Below are 24,213 nucleotides of genomic sequence, written 5' to 3'. Positions count from 1 at the left end.
GTGGTTTAGGCAGGGTAGGGGTGGATCCACAGTTTATGGAGCCTAAAGTTTATGAATTTGGAGGGACCTCTTTAAGGAAAAGAATATAAAATTACAAATACAAAATCTCTGGGACCCCTCCCAGGCCCTGAGAAGAAGTCTGTGCAGTGAAGGGCCCTAAGCTCATATAGGGGGCTGTGGTGGAAGCAGAAGTCCCAAATCAGTTTCACTAGGCCACAGTTAAGATGCCAGCAGGGCCACACCCTCTCAGGAGGCTCCACGGGAGAATCCTGTTCACACCTTCTCCAGTTCACACGTCCAACACCTCTAGCCAAATTCCTTAGCTCACGGACACTTCCTCCATAATTAAAACAATTTTTGTGGGTACATACGTAGTAGGTGTATATATTTATGGGGTACATGAGATGTTTTGATACAAGCATGCAATGTGAAATAAGCACATCATGGAGAATGGGGTATCCATCCCCTCAAGCATTTATCCTTTGAGTTATAAACAATCCAATTACACTCTAAGTTATTTTAAAATGTACAATTAAGTTATTATTGACTATAGTCACCCTATTGTCCTAGCAAATAGTAGGTCTTATTTATTCTTTCTATTTTTTGTACCCATTAACGATCCCCACCTCCCCATCCAGCCCCTCACTGACCCTTCCCAGCCTCTGGTAGCCATCCTGCTACTCTCTATCTCCATGAGTTCAATTTTTTTGATTTTTAGATCCCATAAGTAAGTGAGAACGTGTGCTGTTTGTCTTTCTGTACCTGGCTTATTTCACCTAACATAATGACCTCCAGTTCCATCCATGTTGTTGCAAATGACAAGATCTCTTTCTTTTTTATGGCTTAATAGTACTCCATTGTATATGCATACCACATTTTCTTTATCCATTCTTTTGTGTTGATGGACACTTAGGTTGCTACCAAATTTTGGCTATTGTGGACAGTGCTGCCATGAACATGGGTGTGCAGATATCTCTTCGATATACTGATTTCCTTTCTTGTGGGTATATACCCAGCTGTAGGATTGCTGGATCATATGGTAGCTCAATTTTTCGTTTTTTGGAGGAACCTCCAAACTATTCTCCATAGTGGTTGTACTAATTTACATTCCCACCAACAGCGTACGAACAGTGTACTTTTCTCTACATCCTTATCAGCATTTGTTATTGCCTGTCTTTTGGATATAAGCCATTTTAACTGGGGTGAGGTGATATCACATTGTAGTTTTGATTTGCATTCCCCTGATGATTAACGATGTTGACATCTTTTCATATGCCTGTGTGTCATTTTATATTTTCCCTTGTGAAATGTCTATTCAAATCTTTTCCCCTTTTTTGATTAGATTATTAGATTTTTTTCCTGTAGAGTTTTTTGAGATCCTTATGTATTGCAAACATTTTCTCCCATTCTGTGGGTTGTCTCTTCACTTTTTTGACTGTTCCCTCTGTCTTTAAAGCCAGCAGCACCTTCTAACCTCTCTGTGTTCCATCACTTAGTCTTCTCTCTTTTATAAGGATGCGTGTGACTGTTTGGTCCACCTAGCTATCTACCCAGATAATCCACACTCATCTCCCCATCTCAAGGCCCTTAACTAAATCCCATCTGAAAAGTCTCTTTTTGCCATATAAGGTCACATTCACAGGTTCCAGGGATGAGGATGTGGACATCTTTTGGGGGCCATCGCATGTCCAGTGGACTTGGCCACATGGACCCTGAGCCTTACATGAGGGACAGAAGCCTGAGAGCACAGCCAGGGGTGAGTTTTCCCCTCTGGAAAATTCTGCTCTCTGCAGGGATCTACAGCACAATCTCAATGGAATGTCAGAACTAAGCCTAGAGGCTTTAATCCCTGCAACGGCCAAGTCCCATGTATCCAGGACTTAATTATGCTTATTTGGGAACAGGAAGGATTGGAAAGGCCCTGGCCCAGCTGGGAATCACTGAGCCCAAATTGGAGCCCACGGAGGGCAAGGCCTGCTACAGCTGCCTAGAAGGGGTGACATGGCAGATGGATCTGACCATCAGGAACTACCCTGGGGCCCAGCCAGTTAGGGGTTGAGGGAGCACTCTCATAACTGCCCTGTTTCCTATTTCATTTGCTTTCTCTGCTTATTTTGTATGAGTACACATTAAGCCATGTTGGCTTCAATATGAAATCAAGGCCACTCCTTGGTCTCCAAAGGGCTGCACACCCCAGGCCAGGTGGCTCAGACATGAGGATCTCTTTCCCACCTCCTCTCCAGCCACCTGGCTGACTTGACTTTGCCATAGGTCTCCTGACTGGGCTGGCCCTCTCTCCTCTGGACCACCCCAACTGCCTTCTCCCAGCTTGCCTGGCAGGCCAGAGTCTCCAAACCCCTCTGCCTGCAGCCACTGAGAGCCCTGGATGCTGCAAGCCATATCTGCCCTCTTGGGCTTAAAGCCACCCTGGGGAACGGGGCATGCTTCCAGAGGGCCATGCTTTGCAGGGGTGGCAGAGCTGGCCTGACTCCTCCACAGCCTCACCTGCCCCCTCCTTTGTGTGCACAGAAGCCACCAGGGTGACACACGTATGTGCCTTGGACACATGCCATCCTTGCCTATCTCAGCATTTGCTCATGCTTCTTTGATCAAAACCTTCATTTCCTTCAGGATGCTGCCTGATTCTACCTCTTGCAGGCAGCCTTCCTCATAATATCAGCCTTTCTCCCTACCAAAAGTTCTCACTGGGCTGGGCTGCTCTGGCAAGTAGACATCCCACTCTGCCTGGTACACTATGGGCTTTAGTGTCCTGTGGCTGCCAGAACAAAGCATCATAAACTGGGTGGCTCACAACAAAGGAAGTGGATCCTCTCCCAGTCCTAGAGGCCAGAAGTTCAAAATCCAGGTGTCTCAGGGCCACACTCCCCCCAGAGGCTCTAGGGAAGGCTCCTTCCTGCCTCTCCCAGCTCCAGAAGGCTCCAGGCATCCTGAGCTTGATGGCTGCCTCACTCCAGCCTCTGCTGTATGTCTTTCTCTTCTTCTGTCACTTACAAGGCCCCTTGTCATTGAATTAGGGCTCACGCTAATCCAGAATGACCTAATTTCGACATCCCTACCTTAATTATATCTGCAAAGACCCTTTTCCCAAAGGCGGTAGTCTCTTCTTCTCCTCTGTTTTACTTTCTGTGGTTTCAGTGACTTGTGGTCCAAATATATTAAATGGAAAATTCCAGAAATAATTAAAAGTTTTAAATTGTGCACCACTCTGAGTAGCATGATAAAGTCTCGTTCCGTCCTGTCCAGCATGTGAATCCTCCCTTTGTACAGTGGCTCCACGCTGTCAACGCCTCTTAGTAGCCACTTGCCAATTAGCCACTTAGTAGCCACCTTCGTTCTCAGAATGACTCTCCCGGTATCACAGTGCTTGTGTTCAAGTTACCCTTCTTTTACTTAATAATGGCCCTAAAATACATGTTGATGTTGCTAAGAGCTGCAGTAAGAACAAATCTTCCATCCATGAAACTGTGAAGAAGGAATAAGAAATTCGTGCTAGTTTTTGAAGCTGCAGAAATTATGGCTGGATAAAAGGGAGGACTCACGCTCCGGGTAGGATGGAGCAGGCTTGAGGTTTCATCATGCTACTCAGAAGGGAGCGCCATTTAAAATGGTTTATTTAATTGAATTGTTTATTTCTGGAAGTTTCCACTTAATATTTTTGGGCTGAGGTTGGCCACGGGTACTGAAACTGTGGAGAGTGAAACTGCAGATAAGCAGGGGACTACCACCCAGGCATGCTCAGGACCCCTGTGGAAAATCTCTCTCTCTGAGGACAAACTCTCAGACTGCAAGCATAAAACACACCACAAGTCCAGTGCCCTGAAAGAGAGTCCTGGGAAATTCCAAATAAAGAAAGGAGGACTAGCACCCATAGAAGAAAATTAGGAGGTCACAGAACAAAGATAGGCAGATAAGAAAGCCAAGGTGAAATCTTAGAAAGTAAAAATGCTCATTGAAATAAAATCTTAATAGATGAGTGAAACACCAGAGTGGACAGAGCTGAAAATTGGGATTCACTCAGATTTGGGAGTGGATGGATTTGTTCCAGTTGCCATAACAAAATACCACAGACTTGGGGGCTTCAACAACTGAAATGGATCCAGGTTATTGGCAAGGTGGGTTCCTTCCGGGGGCTGTGAGAGCAGGATGTGTTCCAAGCCTCTTTCCTTGGCTTGTAGATGGCCGTCTTCTCCCTGTGTCTCTTCACATCATCTTCCCTCTGGGTGTATCATCTGTGCCCCAATTTCCTTGTTATGTTCTTATAAGGACATGACTCATATTGGATACTGGTCCACTCTGATGATTTTAACTTGATTACCCATAAGGTCACTTCGATATTTGTCACTTTGTCTCAAATCCTTTTAATCTATTTCTTCATTATTTCTTGTGCTAAGAAAAGTCCTTGCTTTCACCTTTTATGTCCCTTAATACATTATCTGTTGTGTTTTTGTGTTCCTTCCAATTTAGTTTTCATTTTTAACATTTAAAAATCTTGTTTCTAATTCTTTCCTGAGTCCTATCACCTAATTTCCGAGTTTTGCTAATTCTGATTTATGTTTTTCTTTCATGTCTTGCATTACTTTCTTAATTTCTTTCTGCTTGTTTGGGAAATCGTAATTCTAGTTTGGATTTGTTTTGAGGACATAGCTTTCTGGTGTGCTTGCTGTCTTTCCAGATAGGAATCTGTTCTTTTCAGATAGATAGGAATCTGTTCTTTATTTGCTTTTTTTTCTTACAGTACAGCTTTTTTTTTTTCCCCAAACAGCTTTCATTATAAGAAAAGGTATGGGATTTTACCACGGTAGTTTTCATGTGAAATTATTTTTCTTTAACTTTCAGAAGGAGGCATGGTTCAGGATAGCTTTTCTAACTTCACCCATCTCCCTCTTTCTTTCATTGTTTTCTTTTAATGATCAAAAATGTGGTGGTGTGCCTTCTGAAGCTTCTGGTTCAATTCCTCCAGCTGACCTTGAGCTAGATCTCCTCTTTCTTTTGGCTCTGCTCTCTGTGTTTTCCTTGATTTCAGCTTCTCTCCAGCAGTTTCCCCCAGTGTGGGGCTCTATCCTAGAAGGGAGCCCTGTCTGGCAGGTTTCAGGTACTCACAGAGGCCAGACCTTACTGAGGGCCCCCTTTGTTCACTTTCCATTGCCTTCAGCAAAACCCCTCCTAGGTTGAGCTGCTGTTCTCAAATTGGCCTGCCTGGTTTTCCAATGAGCACCTGTTGACTACTTTGGTGTCCTCTGTTCTCAAGTCAGTCACCTGTCCGTTTGTTACCTGGGCTTAATATGATCGTGGCATTGTAGTTATGTTAATAGAGTATGTCTTATAGGCCCACACTTGCAATCTATGAGAGAAATCATAGGATGTCTGGACTTTGCTTCAAAATAATTCGGGAAATTCTGGGAAGATGGCAGTGGCATGAATCTTTAATCTCCCCAAATCCTCACATAAAGCAGAACCCTGCACTCAGGCTGCTCTGTGGATTTTGTGGCTCTTGGTGGTTTGCACCCACCGACTTGTATTTTGGAGCTCATTAGGAAGACCTTTCCACTTGCACTGTTGTAAATGTTGTCTTTGGAGTTTTGATTCTGCCACCGGTTCTGTTTTATGCGAGGATTTGGGGAGATTAGAGAGCTATGCCACTGCCATCTTCCCAGAATTTCCTGAAGTATTTTGAGGCAAAGTCCAGACATCCTATAATGACATGATCACACTAAGAATTAGTGATAATTTTTAATTATTGTCACATAGCCAGTCAGTATTCAAGCTCTCCATTGTCACATATTTCCTTTATAGTTTGCTTGGATAAGAAGCCATCTGAGGTTCATACACTGATTGATAATGGTTTTATGTTTTTGTTTGTTTGTTTGTTTTTTTGATAGAGTCTTGCTCTGTTTCCTAGGCTGTCATCCAGGTTCACTGCAGCCTTCATCTCCCAGGCTCAAGCCATCCTCCCACCTCAGCCTCCTGAGTAGCTGGGACCACAGGCATGTGTCATCACACCTGGCTAATTAAAAAAAAAATTTGTTTTAGAGATGGAATCTCGCTATGTTGCCCAGGCTGGTCTTGAATTCCTGGGCTCAACTGATCCTCCTGTGTTGGTCTCCCAAAGTGCTGGGATTACAGGAGTGAGCCACTGTGCCTGGCCTGGTTTTAAGTGTCTTTTAATCTACAGGTTCTCCCTCTGTCTCTTGCTTTCCCCTTGCAATGTATTTGTTGAATAAAACAGTGTTATTCGTACTGTGGCATTCCCCACAGTCTGGATATTAATGGCTGCAGCCCTGTAGGGTAGTAAACTCTGTATTTTCTGTATTGGTAGTTGGATTCAGAAGGTTAATCAGATGTGAGTTCATTTTTTTTCCAAGACTAATTCATATGCAGTGTTGGAAGACTTTAACACACCTCTGTCGGTAATTGGTAGATCAAGCAAACACAATACAATTTAGGATATGGTTTTGAGTAGGAACTGGCCGCTTAACCTAATGGGCATATGTGGAACATCACACCCAACTGCAGACTGCACATTCTCTTGGGCACACATGGAATATTCATGAAAACCAACCACAAACTGGAACTTAAAGCAAATCTTACCATGTTTCAAAGGGTTAAAATCATTCAGAGTGTGATCTCTGACCACAGTGTCATTAAGCTAGAAACCCAAGAGAAAGGGAAAATAAACAGCAGACCCTGACATTTGGAAGCTGGCCTGGCCCTTGCAGGGAGGCCATGCTGTTCTCCTATTGGACATAAACAATCTCGCAGAATACCAACCTCAGACAAGGTTACTTGGAGACCATGAGAAAATGAGACAAAGCAAGGCCACTTCATTATTTTGTCTAAGTGCAGATAAAAACAAGGTTAACATGCAACCCACAAAATACCAAATGTCCTCCTCCTGCTTGGCTAGTGTGGGTGACTGCTGCTTCTTTACAAATTACAGCTTTAGCTTTGTTCTAGCCTGCCCTCCCCAGAGAAAAGATTTACTAAGATACCCAATCATAGACTTGTCCTCACTCTCTGACAGTGCTTAGAGAAAACCCCGGCTTCTTCGGAACCTCCTCAAAATACCCCACAAAAGTCCAAATCTAATAGGTTTTTTTCTAAAGTACTTTCTCTGAGATGGCGCACATCTCCCTCACTGCAGAGAGGAAGAAGCTCACTGTATATAACTAGAAAAATCCCCACGTGTTTAGAAAAGAAGAAATGCACATTGAAATCACCCAGGGCTCAAGGACAGTAACATGGGAATTAATAAATATTTTATTGAATGATAAAACATGCTACACGTCTGTAACAGCTGTCTGACAGGAAACGAATGTCACATGCAGACTGAGTAATTTGAGGAGAGTTCAAGAAATGGATTGAGGTGGCTTTGTAATGTGTCAACTTGGCTAGCCTGAACTATGTTTTCCAGAATTCCCTTTCCTATAGGTTTTGGTGAGATGGGCAACATTAGAGATTCTGATGGGAGATTTGGAGAACAGAAGGGAAACAAACATGTAACTAAGTTCTCATAACTAGAAGATAGAAGGAACAAAAAATAAGAAAAATACATAGACTACAATAGAAAAATGGGCCAAAGTCTTGAACAGACAATTCTTCACAACATATGAAAAGTGCCCGACTTCATTTGTCATTTCAGAACTGTAAGTTAATATTAGCGGGAGATACCATTACATACCCACCCGATTGGCAGAAACCAAAAAGTATCACAGTTGCAAGCTGGCGAAGCTGTGCAGCAATGGAAACTTCCCACACTGCTGGTGGAGTGTGCTTTGGGAAAAGAGTTGGCATCCCGTAGTAATATTGAAGACACACTTCCCCTATGACCCAGCAGTTCCACTGCTAAGTATACAAACTCTAGAGACACTTGTGTATGTGGGCGCCAGAAAGCAAGTGTAGATGGTTGCAATACTTTGAATGGTGCCCCCCACTCCACAACAAAAATAATATATGCCCATGTCCTAATCCCTAGGCACCATGAATGAGATCTTATTTGGGAAGATGGTCTTTGTGGATGTAATTAAGTTAAGGATCTCGAGATTACATCATCCTTGGTTATCCACGTGGGCCCTAAACCCAATGAGAAGTGTCCTTATAAAAGAAAGGCACGAGGCCATTTGAGAGAGGCTTTGTGAATATGGAAGTAGAAAGTGGAGTGATGTGGCCTCAAGCCTGGAGCACCAGAAGCTGGAGGAAGAAGCAAGAAAGAGAATCTCTCCTCAAACCCTCAGGGGAAGTGTGGCTCTGCTGATGGCTTGATCTTGGATTTCCGGCTTCCAGAACTGTGGGAGAATCCATTTTTGTTATTGTAAGTCGACCACTTTGTGGTACTTTGTTGCAGCAGCCACAGGAAAATTGTACAATGGTTCATCACAGCATTTGGTGGCTGAAAATAAAACAAATACTCAGCAGGGGTGGGATGGATAAATACATCATGGTAATGTTGTACAGTGGAATACTCTACCGGGATGCAAAGGAATACACTTTATGTATGCTATAGTAAGGATGGATTTTAAAGACACAGTGATGCATGAAAAAAGCAAGACATGCAAAAAACATACATTACAGTTACATTTATGTAAAGTTCAAAAACAGCAAAGTGGAATCATATGATTTATGGATGGATGTGTGCTTCAGTGGCAAAACTCTGATGCAAAGCAAGGAAGATTACGAAAAATTTAGTAAGAAGGCGATTGCCAGGGACACACTCTGGGCTGGGGTGGCGGCCAAGGCTCTAGCCCTTGATCTGGGGTCCAGGGGGTTAGCTGCGTATGTTCACTTTATAACTGTAGAGTTTTAAAGTGCAGAAAATGCATGTAAAAATATATATGATTTACACAGTCCTCTGTATCTAGGCTGTATTTCACAGTCTGAAAAGTTGGGACATTAGAAAGCAGAATTCAAACAATGATTATTTGCAGATTATCTATTATATATATGTCTCTGCATCAGGAAAAATCTAAGGGAATCTACTAAAAAAGTTACAAAGAGTAGGGCTGGGCGCGGTGGCTTACGCCTGTAATCCCAGCACTTTGGGAGGCTGAGGCGGGGGATCACAAGTTCAGGAGATCGAGACCATCCTGGCTAACACAGTGAAACCCCGTCTCTACTAAAAATAGAAAAAAAAATAGCCAGGTGTGGTGGCACACGCCTGTAATCCCAGCTACTCGGGAGGCTGAGGCAGGAGAATGGCATGAACCTGGGAGGCAGAGCTTGCAGCGAGCCAAGATTGCACCACTGCACTCCAGCCTGAGGGACAGAGTGAGACTCTGTCTCAAAACAAACAACAACAACAACAACAGCAACAAAAACAAATTAAAAAAAAAATGTTAGGAAGAGTAAGGAGAATTCAGTAAGTTGTATGGGTACAAAATCATTGAGACAAACAATAAGTTAGAACATATAATAAAAGAAAAGACGCCATTTAATAAAAACAATAAAATACCTTGAAATAAATTTAACAAGAAATGTGCAAGATCTATGTAAAGAAATTTTAAAATGCTCCTCAGGGCCATCAAAAAAGTCCTGAGTGAATGGAGTGGTCTATTATATTCTCAGATAGAAAAAGTGAACTTCATAAAGAAGCAAAATTTCCCTACATTAATCTCTAAATTAAAGATGATCCCACACACACAACCACAGAAAATTTCGGAATTCGTCAAGATGATTCTAACATTGGTGTAGAAAACTAAAGGAGTAAAATTAGCCAGAAGTATTCTGAAAAGGAAGACTAATGAAAGGGGCAGTAGTCCTACCAATATAATGCTTATTATAACATAATAATATATGTTTGATGTAATATTTAATATAATACTTATAACAATATATGTTTGATGTAATATTTAATAGAATACTTATATGTGTGAGGTAATATTTAATATAATACTATAACAATAATATATGTTTGATGTAATATTTAATAGAATACTTATAACAAATATATGTTTGATGTAATATTTAACACTTATAACAATAATATATGTTTGATGTAATATTTAATGCAATACTTATATGTGTGAGGTAATATTTAATATAATACTTACTATAACATAATAATATGTTTGATGTAACATTTAATATAATATTTATTATAACAATATATGCTTGATGTAATATTTAATATAATACTTATAACATATGTTTGATGTAATATTTAATATAATACTTATTATAACATAATATATGTTTGATGTAATATTTAATATAATACTTATAGCATAATAATATATGTATGATGTAATATTTAATACAATACTTATATGTGTGAGGTAATATTTAATATAATACTATAACATAATAATATATGTTTGATGTAACATTTAATATAATACTTATTATAACATAATACATGCTTGATGTAATATTTAATATAATATAATATATGTTTGATGTAATATTTAATATACTTATAACATGTTTGATGTAATATTTAATATAATATTTATAACATAATATATGTTTGATGTAATATTTAATACAATACTTATAACATATGTGTGAGGTAATATTTAATATAATACTTACTATAACATAATATATGTTTGACATAATATTTAATAATAATTATATTAAAATACAAATTGAGAGTAATTTAAAAGAACAGTGTAATACTAATATATGAATAGAAGACAGAACAATAGAAAAAACAGAAAGTCTAAAATACATCCAAATACAAACGAGGAATTTAGAATATGATAGAAATGTTATTTCAGTTCCTTGGGGAAAGATGGGTTATTCAATAAATGGTGTAGGGACAAGTAGGTGGCCATCTGGGAAAAATGTGAAGTTGAATCCCACCTCATAATGTGCAACCAACTAAATTCTGGATGGATCAGATTTAAAGATTAAAAAAAAGGCTATAAAAATATTGGAAGAAAATATGGGACATTTAAAATATGTTGGAAGAGAGAAGGCCTTTTAAAGTATGATAGAAGCCAAAACAGACAAGCTTGATTAATTCAGTACATAAAAACAAAAAGTTTCTTCAATACAAAACTTCCTACCAGCAAAGTCCAGGGCAAATGTTGAACCGGGAAAATTATTCGCAATTCCTGTTGGAGACAAGGAGGCTAGTTTTCCTATTATTTAATAGCTCCTACAAAATAGTAAGAAAAATGACAACACCACAAGCAAAACAGGCATAAACTAGGAATACGGTTCACTGGAGAGAAATACAAATGACTTCCAAATAAGAGAAATCCAAATCAGAATTGCCTGCTTTCATTTATCAGACTGGTGAAAATAGAAAAGTTTGATAGCACCCAATGTTGGCAAGAGTGTGGGCAAATAGGCACTGTCCTATTGTGTCTGGAATTGGTGGGTTCTTGGTCTCACTGACTTCAAGAATGAAGCCACGGACCCTCGCGGTGAGTGTTACAGCTCTTAAAGCAGTGCGTCTGGAGTTGTTCGTTCCCCCCGGTGGTCTCACTAGCTTCAGGAGTGAAGCTGCAGATCTTCGCGGTGAGTGTTACAGCTCATAAAAGCAGCGTGGACCCAAAGAGTGAGCAGTAGCAAGATTTATTATAAAGAGTGAAAGAACAAAGCTTGCACAGTGTGGAAGGGGACCCGAGCGGGTTGCCACTGATGGCTCCGGCAGCCTGCTTTTATTCTCTTATCTGGCCCCACCCACATCCTGCTGATTGGTAGAGTCAAGTGGCCTGTTTTGACAGGGCGCTGATTGGTGCATTTACAATCCCTGAGCTAGATACAAAGGTTCTCCATGTCCCCATCAGATTAGTTAGATACAGAGTTTCGACACACAGGTTCTCTAAGGCCCCACCAGAGCAGCTAGATACAGAGTATCGATTGGTGCGCTCACAAACCTTGAGCTAAACACAGGGTGCTGATTGGTGTGTTTACAAACCTTGAGCTAGATACAGAGTGCCGATTGGTGTATTTACAATCCCTGAGCTAGACATAAAGGTTCTCCAAGGCCCCACCAGAGCAGCTAGATACAGAGTATCGATTGGTGCACTCACAAACCTTGAGCTAAACACAGGGTGCTGATTGGTGTGTTTACAAACCTTGAGCTAGATACAGAGTGCCGATTGGTGTGTTTACAATCCCTGAGCTAGACATAAAGGTTCTCCAAGGCCCCACCAGAGCAGCTAGCTACAGAGTGTCGATTGGTGCACTCACAAACCTTGAGCTGAATACAGGGTGGTGATTGGTGTGTTTACAATCCTTGAGCTAGATACAGAGTGCCGATTGGTGTGTTTACAATCCCTGGGCTAGATATAAAGACTCTCCACGTCCTCACCAGACTCAGGAGCCCAGCTGGCTTCACCTAGTGGATCCTGCACCCGGGGCTGCAGGTAGAGTTGCCTGCTAGTCCTGCGCCGTGTGCTTGCACTCCTCAGCCCTTGGGTGGTCCAGGGGACTGGGCGCCGTGGAGCAGGGGGCGGCGCTCGTCGGGGAGGCTCGGGCTGCATGGGAACCCAGGGAGGTGGGGGAAGGCTCTGGCATGGCGGGCTGCAGTCCGGAGGCCTGCCCCGCGGGAAGGCAGCTAAGGCCCCGTGAGAAATCGAGGGCAGCGCCGGTGGGCTGGCACTGCTGGGGGACCCAGTATGCCCTCCGCAGTCGCTAGCCCGGGTGCTAAGTCCCTCATTGCCCGGGCCGGCAGGGCCGGCCGGCTGCTCCGAGTGCAGGGCCCGCCAAGCTCACGCCCACCCGAACTCCAGCTGGCCCGCAAGCGCCGCACGCAACCCCGGTTCCCGCTCGCGCCTCTCCCTCCACACCTCCCTGCAAGCTGAGGGAGTGGGCTCCGGCCTTGGCCAGCCCAGAAAGGGGCTCCCACAGTGCAGCGGTGGGCTGAAGGGCTCCTCAAGTGCCACCAAAATGGTAGCCCAGACAGAGGAGGTGCCGAGAGCAAGCGAGGGCTGTGAGGACTGCCAGCACGCTGTCACCTCTCACTATGTTACTTTTGGGAGTTGGACCTGGTACGACTTCTGTGGGGGTAATTTGACAACATCTATCAAAATTACAAATTGTGTACCTTTTGACCCAGCAATTGCACAGGCAGGAATTGATTCTACAGATATATTTTTGTGAAGAGATAAAAGAATACTAGATGGACATTAAAGAGAATGAAGAAATCAGGTGCTGATATAAACCATCTCCAACACACATTGTTAATTTAAGAAAGAAAAGTAAAGCACAGTGTGAGTAGCATGCTAGCATTTGTATAAAACAGGAATGTGCATGTTTGTGTGTGTGTGTGTGCATGTACATGCATAGAAGGTCAATGGATAATTGTTGAAGTTGGGTGGTGGGTACGTGGAGGTTCATTATACCATTTGCTATTTATGTGTATGTCTGAAATTGCCCGTTATAAAAAGTTGAAAATATACTTAAAATGATGACAGTAAAAAGAATATCTCTGGAAGAATAAACAAAAACTGGGTAATACTGGTTGCCTCCACAGGCAATGTATTAATTAGGAATTGTGTTCAATGGAGTAACAGAAAACCAGCAATGGGGATTTAAACACAAAAGAGTTTATTTTTTCCACGTATGGAGACATATGGAAGTAGGCAGTTGCTGGCTTTGGTTAGTTGCTTGAGGATGTCAAGAGAGATCTTTACGATTTTCTTGGCTTTTTTTTTCTATCTGCACCAACTAGGCTGCTGAAGCTCCAGCCATCAAGTATGTGTTCTAGGTTAGGAGAAATAGAAAGTATGGGGACCAAACGGAGCAGCTCCTGGTAATTCAGCTCACTGTCAGGAACTTTCTAGAAGCTCCACCCAATGACTTCCACTCTCATTTTACTGGCCACCCCTATCTGCAAGGAAGGATGGGAAATGTAGATTTGAAACTTGCAACACTACTACTCCCAACAAACTCAGGGTCTTTTTACAAAACAAATAATGAGAAGGGTCAAAATAAATGGATTTTAAAAATGCCGGGAAAATACTAACAGAGAGAAAGCAGGTAGAACAATACTACTATCATGTAAAATGGAGCCCAAAGCAAAAAGCTTTCTCAGGGACAAATATGACTATTCCTATATGTAAAAGACACAAGCTTAAAGGCTTGGTGCCCAATATAGTTTCATAATATGTGAAACAAAAACTTGATAGAAGTTCAAAAAAAATTGACAAGTTCATAGTCAGAGTGAAAGAGACTTACTATGCTTCTCTCAGGAACTGACAGACCAAGGAAACAACAAAATAAATAAGAATATAGAGGATCTGAATAACTCAAGTCAGGAGCTTGACGTAAGGTGCACAGTGTGTATAACTGCATCTGACAATCAGATAACACAGATTTTCTTCTCAAAAGTATATGAAACATTATCCAAGACTGACTATATATTTGGTCACAAAGAAAATCTCAAGTTCAAAGGCAGAAACCATATTTATTGAATCCAAAGCACTAAAATAAGAAATTAGTAACCAAAGGAAAGCCCCCAATACTGAAAATAATGATTAATAAAATAAATGAATTGCAAAAAGCCCAGAATAGTTGAAAAGACCAATATTTAAAAATGCACAAATTCATGGAGATATTGGTCAGGAGAAAAGAAGGTGAAAAAACAAATAAATATGATAAGAAACATGACAGGGTGTAAACTTCAGATGCAGAGTCAATTTTTCTAAAACTTGTAAGAGAATACTATATATAGGCCGGATGCAATGGAGACTGAGGTGGGCGGATCACCTGAGGTCAGGAGTTAGAGACCAGCCTGGGCAACATGGAGAAACCCCATCTCTACTAAAAATACAAAATTAGTCAGGCATGGTGGCACATGCCTGTAATCCCAGCTACTCAGGAGGCTGAGACAGGAGAATCACTTGAACCCAGGAGGTGGAGGTTGCAGTGAACCGAGATTGTGCTACTGCATTCCAGCGTGGGTGACAGAGCAAGACTCTGTCTCACACACAAAAAAAGAATACTATATATAGTTTTATGTTAATACATTAGAAAATATAGATAAAATAGAAAATTTTCTAGGAAAATATAAATTATAATAATTGGTCAAGAAGTAGAAAATCAGAATAAACCAATATCCGTAGAAGAAATGTAAAGATAGTCAAAGATCTATGCTTCAATATTGCATCAGGCCCAGGTGGTTATATGGTTAAATTCTGCTAAATCTGAATTGAAATAGGTAATTCCCATATTGTACAAACCCTTCCCTGCATTGAAAAAGATAGAAAGCATCCAAACCCATTTTATGAGGCTATTACAATCCCGATACCAAAATTGGAATAAGAATACAGTAAAAGCACTGTGTAGATCAATCTTCTTCATGAACAAAAACACAAAGATACCTCATATCCATGAGGACATTACAAGGATCCTTTATCATGTCAAATTACAGGTTCCCTCCAAGAATGCAAAGACAAATCAATATTAACAGAGTTATTAATGTAATTCACTTCATTACTGGTTAAAGGGAAAACATAATATATTATCTCAACTGATGTAGGAAAAGCATTTGATAAAATTCAGCACCTATTCACAGCATCCTTGCCAACTTTCCGTAATGGACTCAGCCTGATCAATGTGAGACAAGAAAGAAATACAGAGTATAAATGTTGGACGAGAAAAGACTGTAATTATTCAGCTATGTTGTGCTCATTTTCTAAAGAATCTAAAAGAAGCACCTGACAAATCTTTAGTGTTCACATGAGATGTTTTCACAAGCTCTACCTTTCTAGGAATGACCAATTAACCAATATACTATTTTTAAAAACCTTGTAATCCCCAGAGCAATGCAAACTATAAAATCATTTGAACTTAAAAGGTATAAAAATGCATAAGACTGATATAAAGAAAAATATAAAAACTCACTACAGGACATAAAAGCAGCCTGAATAAATGATAAGATATGTCATGTTATTGGATAGAAAGATTCAACTTTGAAAGACGTCTGCTCTTCTGAAATTAATCTATAACTTTAATGCAACCCCAATCATAATCCTCAAAGGATTTCAATAGAACCTGTGAGGCAAATCTTAAATCAATTTGGAAGAGAAAGGTACAAGATTGGCAAAAAATCTTAAAAGAAAGAGCCTACTAGATATCAAAACTTATAAAGCAATAGTTAAAACAGTAGAGTATTGAAGCAAGAATCAGCATATTAATTGATAGGACAACAGAAATTCCAGAAACACACCCATGAAAATTTGGCTATTTAGAATTCATTCATTCATTCATTCATTCATTCATCCATCCATTCAGTTGACAAATCATGATGTGCCAGACATTATTTTAGGGGTGAGGAAAACAAAGCCTCTGCCCTCACGGAAGCATGGAGCTTACTTTCTATGTGATGAACTTGGCATTTCAAATAATCGGGGGAAGAATGGTGTTGGGACAATTGGCTATTCATGTAAGGAAAACAAAATAATAGATTCTAACTATATATCATAGAAAAGACAATATTCCTGAGTGATTAATAAAAAGTCTAAACATAAAAAACAAAACTATAAAAAACTATACAAGCAAATTTATGAAAACAAGACTAGAGGATAAAGAAGATGTTATTAAGTAAGGCACAAAATGCACACACCATAAAAGAAAAGCCTGATACATTTGAGGACATAACTGTGAAAAATATAACTTCTACAGGACAATAAATGCACCATTAACTAAGTTAAAAATAACACTGCGGGGCCGGGCGCGGTGGCTCATGCCTGTAATCCCAACACTTTGGGAGGCTGAGGCGGGCGGATCACGAGGTCAGGAGATCGAGACCATCCTGGCTAACGTGGTGAAACCCCGTCTCTACTAAAAATACAAAAAATTAGCTGGGCGTGGTGGTGGGTGCCTGTAGTCCCAGCTACTCAGGAGGCTGAGGCAGGAGAATGGCGTGAACCCTGGAGGTGGAGCTTGCAGTGAGCCGAGATTGCGCCACTGCACTCCAGCCTGGGCAACAGAGCGAGACTCTGTCTCAAAAAAAACCAAAAGAAAACAAACAAACAAAAAAACACCGTGGAAGAAGCATCTACAACGTACATAACAGACAAAGGATTACTATCAAGCATATAAAAAGAACTGCATGTCCATAGGGAAATCAGCAAAGAGTATGAAAGAGCAGTTTACAGAAGATGCCATTGAATGGTCTGTAATAGTAAAAAGATGTTCAACCTGACTGCACTAGTAATCAGCGAAGTGCAAATGATAAGGAAGTACCTGCCATTTTTGCCTATTGGTTTTGGCTAGGGTAGGGGGACATGGGAACTCTTGCCACTTGGTACAGGCTTTTTTGGAGGGAAAGTTGCCAGAATCTACTTTTAAAATGCCTGTACCTTTTGAACCCAGTAAATGCCACTTCTGGGGATCTGTGGGTGAGACTGCTCATTGTCTCTCTGGCCCAACGGCTATTATTCCTGGGTGCTAGGCTGCTCAGTGAGACGAGATTACCCAGCATCCCTTGGGGTGAGTGTGGTGCCCACTCCCCACTCAAGCTCCTCCTCAAGTGGAGCTGCTATAGCAGGGTCCCTGAACCACTGTGCACCCACAAATTGTCTGTTAATGGTGGGTCCATGACCAGCGTTAACTTTTAAACAAATCTATAAATTTGGAAAGGAAAAAGGAGACTTTACTTCTTTTTAAGGGTTACAGCTTGCAAGGTGGTCATCCTGCAGGCTGGGAAGCATGCCTCTGGCCAAGACAAGAGACAGGCACTTTGAAGGAGGAGGGGTTGGGCTAGGATCTTGGTGCTGGACAGGTTAGCTAAACATACATATTCAACAGGTTACAGGAAGAGCTATGAATATTCATAAAGGGGGTCCTGACACATGTGTACTGAACAAACATGCATGTAACATATGACCCATGTTCACTTTGGGGTGGAGACTCAACATTTAAATGTATTACAGTTAGGTCCTATACATCCAAAGGTCTTTTCAGGACATGAAGTCACTCAAGCATGAAATCTCTGTAAACTGGCAAGAACAAGCATGTGGCTGCTGGTCTTATCAGGAGAAAGTTACTGACATCGATCTCTTGTCCAATCAAAGCTGTAGTTATGCCTGGTGGAACAGAGGTTCAGTTAGTCCATGTCTGAAGCTGACTGAGCTGCAATTGTTTATAATCTTGCTTATTTCAAGGCCAGTGCTTGTTTAGCTGCTAGAGAAAAAGAAAAAGCTTGTGGCAGTGAGAGCACAGTTCATTCTGTAAGTGCAGGGGTGTGGGACTTAACCTTTGCGTGGCATGGCCTTAGGTCCTGTTTATAATTTCGCATCTAATTGTCATCAAGAGTGTGTTCTGTCAGTCTTATGATCTCTATTTTAACACCAATGCAGGTTAGTTGTTGTGTTTAATCTCCAAAAGGGAGGGGGTACAATGAGGCATGTCTGACATCCTGTCTCGTCATGGCTGTGAACTCATTTTTAAGGTTTTCTAATGTCCCCCTGGCCAAGAGGGGATCTGTTCAGTCAGCTGGGGGCTTAGGATTTTATTTTTAGTTTACATTGGGTTAGTACAGATATTAAGGCTTTTATAGTAACAGAATATCACCATGGCATCTTTATTGCAAGTTAAAAAATATTTCATTCCACAATTGAATGAAATAAACTGGCTTTTCACCATAGATAGTTTGAGAAGTGCTGTCCTAGAGAAGAGAGGAAAAAGGCAATGTGAGGAGCTGGGGTCTCTGAGTGACTGTGTGGAGCAGAGCTGCCCCATCAACCAGGACTACGTGGCTCAGACTTCCATGAGAAACGATCCTCAATTTTCTCTAAGCTACTGCTTTATTGCAGGTCTCTTTGTTGAAGCAATCTAGTGTCACTCTACCTAACTCAGCATCTGTCATACAGCTCACACCTGTGCACAAGAGATCTGAGCAAGGCTCTTGCAGCATTGTTTCTATTAGCAAAACCCTGGAAAATACCTGAATATTCACCAAGAAGGGGAAGGGTCAAATAAACCTTACTATGCTCATGCTATGAAATACTGACCTGTAGTTAACAACACTCTCCCAACATTCTCCCATGCTTAGTTAAGTGAAGAAAGTAAGTTGCATGATAAGCAGCTGGCATGATAAACTGTCTATTGTGTGTGTACATATATGCAGGTAAATATGCAGAAAAACATCAGGACAGATCTTCTCAGAAAGGGGGGTGCGATTGAGAGGGGCCAGAGAGTGACTACATGGGGTTTTTATTTTATTTGTATTTGTTTAATATTTTAAAATGAGATTATATTCATGTTTTGTTTGTGTAATTAAAAATGAATATAAAATAGACAATAGTCATATTTTTTTTCTGAGACACAGTCTCATTCTGCCACTCAGGATGGAGTGCAGTGGTGCAGTCATAGCTCACTGCAACCTCTGCCTCTCAGGCTCAAGTGATCCTCCCACCTCAGCCTCCTGAGTAGCTGGGACTATGGGTGCGTGCCATCATGCCCAGCTATTTTTTTTTTGTATTTTTGGTAGAGATGGGGTTTTGTCATGTTGCCCAGGCTGGTCTCAAACTCCTGAGCTCAAGTGATCTGCCCACCTCAGCCTCCCAAAGTGTTAGCATTACAGGAGTGAGCCACTGTGCCCGGCCTGTTCATACATTTTTAATAATAACACAGAACAGGATAAAAAATCTCACTTGATGATTTGGCACACCAGCGTTTGTAGCATTGAATGAAGGAATTTTAAGAATGGAATTTAGTTTTTACTTGTTTGACTCCATTTAAGTCATAAGTGTCTTCAGAAAGAGCACCATGGGGAATTCTCATCTTGCAAGAAAAAAAAGGAGAATCTCCAGAAGGAAAAACTCCAAAGCTGTGTACAATTGTGTCTCTGATAAATTGTCTCGAATCCCAAGAAATAAAGAATATAAAAATATAAAGAAAAAAATAAAGCATCGGAGAAAAATGTGGTTCTCAAACACGTTTTAAAAAACTTATTTATTTATTTATTTTTGAGACAGTATGTCACTCGGTCTCTCAGGCTGGAGTGCAGTCAAACACATTTTTATCTCAACTAAACAAACTTCAAGCCAGTCTTTACAGAATGCTTTAGGAAAACAATTGCTGAAAAATTTAAAGGAAATCTTGTGACTATGACTGCTATAGATGCTGGTAGTTTTCAGTAGTTAAGGGCAAAGGGTTTTTGAGATTTGACTCAACTGTTAATCCTAGGAGCCAGGTTCCTTCTGGAAAACACACCACTGAAGCCTTTCTTCTGGAATCCAGTTGGCTGCTCCAGGAGCATCAGGTGTCATGCTGCGGCCAGCAGGAAGTGGGTAAGAGCCCAATACAGGGACCCCAGGAGTCTGCTTTGGGCACCAGAGGGCCAGCTCTGAAAGTGAGGATGAAGATGGATCATTACATTATAATAACGGTTAGGTTTGGAGATTGTAATACTCTGTTTTCACCCTGCTGATAAAGACATACCAAAGACTGGGCAATTTACAAAAGGAGGAGGTTTAATGGACTTACAGTTCCACGTGGCTAGGGAGGCCTCACAATCATGGTGCAAGGTGAAAGCCATGTCTCACATGGCAGCAGACAAGAGAAGAGAGCTTGTGCAGGGAAATACCCCTTTAAAAACTATCAGATCTTGTGAGACTTATTCACTATCACGAGAACAGCACAGGAAAGACCTGCCCCCATGGTAATTGAATAATTACCTCCTGCTGAGTCCCTGCCACAACATGTGGGAATTCAAGATGAGATTTGGGTGGGGACACAGCCAAACCATAGCATTCTGCCCTCTCCCCTCCCAAATCTCATGTCCTCACATTTCAAAGTGAATCATGCCTTCCCAACAGTCCCCCAAAGTCTTAACTCATTTCAGTATTAACTCAAAAGTCCACAGTCCAAAGTCTCATCTGAGACAAGGCAAGTCCCTTCCACTTATAAGCCTGTAAAATCAAAAGCAAATTAGTTACTTCCTAGATACAACGGGGGTTCAGGCATTGAGTAAATACAGCTGATCCAAATGAAAGAAATTGGCCAGAACAAAGGGGCTACAGGCCCCATGCAAGCCTGAAATCCAGCAGGGCAGTCAAATCTTAAAACTCCAAAATGATCTCTTTTGACTCCATGTCTCATGTCTAGGTCATGCTGATGCAAGAGGTGGGCTCCCACGGACTTGGGCAGCTCCACTCCTGTGGCTTTGCAGGATACAGTTTCTCTCCTGGCTGCTTTCACAGGCTGGTGTTGAGTGTCTGCAGCTTTTCCAGGTGCACAGTGCAAGCCATCAGTGGATCTACCATTCTGGGGTGTGGAGGATGGTGGTCCTATTCTCACAGCTCCACTAGGTGGTGCCCCAGTAGAGACTCTGTGTGGAGGCTCTGACCCCACATTTCCCTTCCATACTGCCCTAGCAGAGTTCTCCATGAGGGCCCCACTCCTGCAGCAAACTTCTGCCTGGGCATCCAGGCATTTCCATACATCCTCTGAAATCTAGGTGGAGGTTCCCAAACCTCAATTTTTTTTTTTAAGATGGTGTCTTGCTCTGTCACCCAGGCTGGAGTGCAGTGGCATGATCTTGGCTCATTGCAACCTCCACCTTCTGGGTTCAAGTGATTCTCCAACCTCAACCTCCTGGGTAGCTGGGATTACAGGCTTGCACCACCACGTCCAGCTAATTTTTGTATTTTTAGTAGAAACAGGGTTTCTCCATGTTGGCCAGGCTGGTCTCCAACTCCTGACCTCAAGTGATCTACCCACCTTGGCCTCCCAAAGTATTGGGATTACAGGTGTGAGCCACCATGCCTGGCCCCAAACCTCAATTCTTGACTTCTGTGCATTCGCAGGCTCAACACCACATGGAAGTTCTCAAGGCTTGGGGTTTCCACCCTCTGAAGCAATAGCCCGAGCTATACTTTGGCCCCTTTTAGTCACAACTGGAGTGGTTAGGGCACAGGGCACCAAGTCCCTAGGCTTCACACAGCAGAGGGACCCAGGGCCTGGCCCACAAAACCATTTTTTCCTTCTAGCCCTCCAGGCCTGTGATGGGAAGGGCTGCCACAAAAGTCTCTGAAACACCCTGGAAGCATTTTCTCCAATGTCTTGGTGATTAACATTTGGCTTCTTTTTACTTATGCAAATTTCTGCAGCCAGCTTGAATTTCTCCTCAGAAAAGGGAATTTTCTTTTCTATCACATTGACAGGCTGCCAATTTTTCTAACTTTTATGCTCTGTTTCCCTTTTAAAACTGAATGCCTTTAACAGCACTCAAGTCATATCTTGAATGCTTTGCTACTTAGAAATTTCTTCCACCAGATATCCTAAATCATCTCTCTCAAATTCAAAGTTCCACAAATCTCTAGGGCAGGGGCAAAATGCTGCCAGTCTCTTTGCTAAAACATAACGAGAGTCACCTTTACTCCAATTCCCAACAAGTTTCTCATCCCCATCTGAGACCACCTCAGTCTGGATTTCATTGTTCATATAATAATTACCAGCATTTTGATCAAAGCAATTCGACAAGTCTCTAGGGAGTTTCAAACTTTCCCACATTTTTCTGTCCTCTTCTGAGCCCTTCAAAATTTGGAATCCAACCTCTGCCTTTTACCCAGTTCCAAAGTCACTTCCACATTTTTCTGTGCAGGAAATGCGTGAGGGGAGAAGAAAAGATACACACACAATACCTTTAAGGGTAAACAACCTTTATCCCATGTAAATGGCAATGCAGATATAATAAGCAAGTGATATAATAATAAGCAAATGATATAATAAGCAGATTGATACAATAAGCAAATTGCAATGGGAAGGGGAGAAGGGAATATATATATTTACACTCACCAGATTGTGGAGGATTCACCACCAGACTGGGAAGCAACATCCTGGGCTCCAGAGTTGGCCAGTCATCTGTGCACAGACAAGGAGAGGTCTCATGAAGCTTTGGTGCAGTCTGGGACCCTAGCTCTTTTTGTAACGAGTTGTTTGGCATGAGGCCCAGTCACGAGGGCCCTTCACAACTGGGCTCAAGAAACACGAATAGGTCAACTTGTTTTTGCGATTGTCTGTTGTTTTTCAATGTATAGGAATAGATTGAAATGGAGATTTCTCTGACACAGCAGTGGATGAACGTCTCAAGGGGCTCACACAACCTGTTCCGGGACTTGGTGACCATTGTTTGTGTCCATGTTCAATTGAGTTCAAATTTAATATTTAACTTTTCATCCATACACATTTTTGGGTATCTTTTCAGCAGTACCCCACTCTACTGGCACCAATTTACTGTTTTAGTCTGTTTTCATGCTGCCGATAAAGACATTCCCAAGACTGGGCAATTTACAAAAGAAGGAGGTTTAATGGACTTACAGTTCCACGTGGCTGGGGAGGCCTCACAATCGTGGTGGAATGTGAAAGGCACATCTCACATGGCAGCAAACAAGAGAAGAGAGCTTGTGCGGGGAAACGCCCCTTTTAAAAACCATCAGATCTTGTGAGACTTACTCACTATCCTGAGAACAGCATGGGAAAGACCTGCCCCCATGATAATTGAATTGAACCTCTCACTGGGTCCCTCCCACAACATGTGGGAATTCAAGACGAGATTTGGGTGGGGACACAGCCAAACCATACCAGAGATAAATTTCAGAATTATTACTGAATCTTGGAAGTTCATTCCCCGATGGTGAAATCTGGGCTTTGGCCTTGGTCATTGGCATTTGTTGCCCTTCTCAAGTGGGCTTGGTGCCCTGAGGCTTCTTGAGGTTCAGGGTCAACACCCCCAATCTCCACCATTTGGCCCCTCCCATTTGGCAGCTCCTGACCTTGGGGACCTTCTGAGCCATGGTGGAGGCCTCATCCATCCCCATTCTCCAGGCACCTGCCACTCACCTGCCACCTCCAACCAGGAGGTCAGCACCTTTGTGCGGTGGCCACCCACATGCCTGGGAGGGACTTTGATCTGGAGGGTCTCCTGCTGTCAGGCCTTGCCTAGGGCTCCGCTCCCTCCCTCCAGCCCTTGAGCCCTCCACCTTCCTCAGGTGGGGACCTCCCTATGTCTCTCTCCAGGTGTGTAAAGCCCGAGGACACCCTGGGGAGTTGGGGAGTGGAGGGCCCCCTGCTGCCCAGGTCCCTAGGCCCACCCAACCTGCATGAGCTGCAGAATCCTCCAAGTGCACCAGTTCCCCAGCTCTGTGTATTTGCCTGCCAGTTCCTTGTCTGCCTCCCTGAGCTGCTCTGCCAGGTTCAGCAGCATCATGGACAATGCCATGGGCTCTGTGGCCGGGGCCCCCTGGAGCTGGGGCTGGCCCAGTCCTGACGAGTCCTCCCACACCCAGTAGA

The 24,213-nt window shown here is 42.2% G+C and overlaps 1 long non-coding RNA gene across 1 annotated transcript; it reads right to left on the bottom strand.

Annotated features, from left to right (window-relative positions):
• Positions 1 to 19,856: 19,856 nt before the first annotated feature.
• Positions 19,857 to 22,785, bottom strand: LOC129025016 (uncharacterized). Its single transcript, XR_008497152.1, has 2 exons — positions 22,720 to 22,785; positions 19,857 to 20,266 (listed from the first exon to the last, which is right to left on the bottom strand). It is a non-coding gene; the product is annotated as an uncharacterized LOC129025016 (long non-coding RNA).
• Between the last annotated feature and the right edge of the window lie 1,428 nt (positions 22,786 to 24,213).

Source organism: Pongo pygmaeus, chromosome X (assembly GCF_028885625.2).
Source record: "Pongo pygmaeus isolate AG05252 chromosome X, NHGRI_mPonPyg2-v2.0_pri, whole genome shotgun sequence".
NCBI classification, from domain to species: Eukaryota; Metazoa; Chordata; class Mammalia; order Primates; family Hominidae; genus Pongo; species Pongo pygmaeus.
Note: the sequence above shows the minus strand (reverse complement) of the source record. Positions and strands in the feature narration are given on the sequence as shown.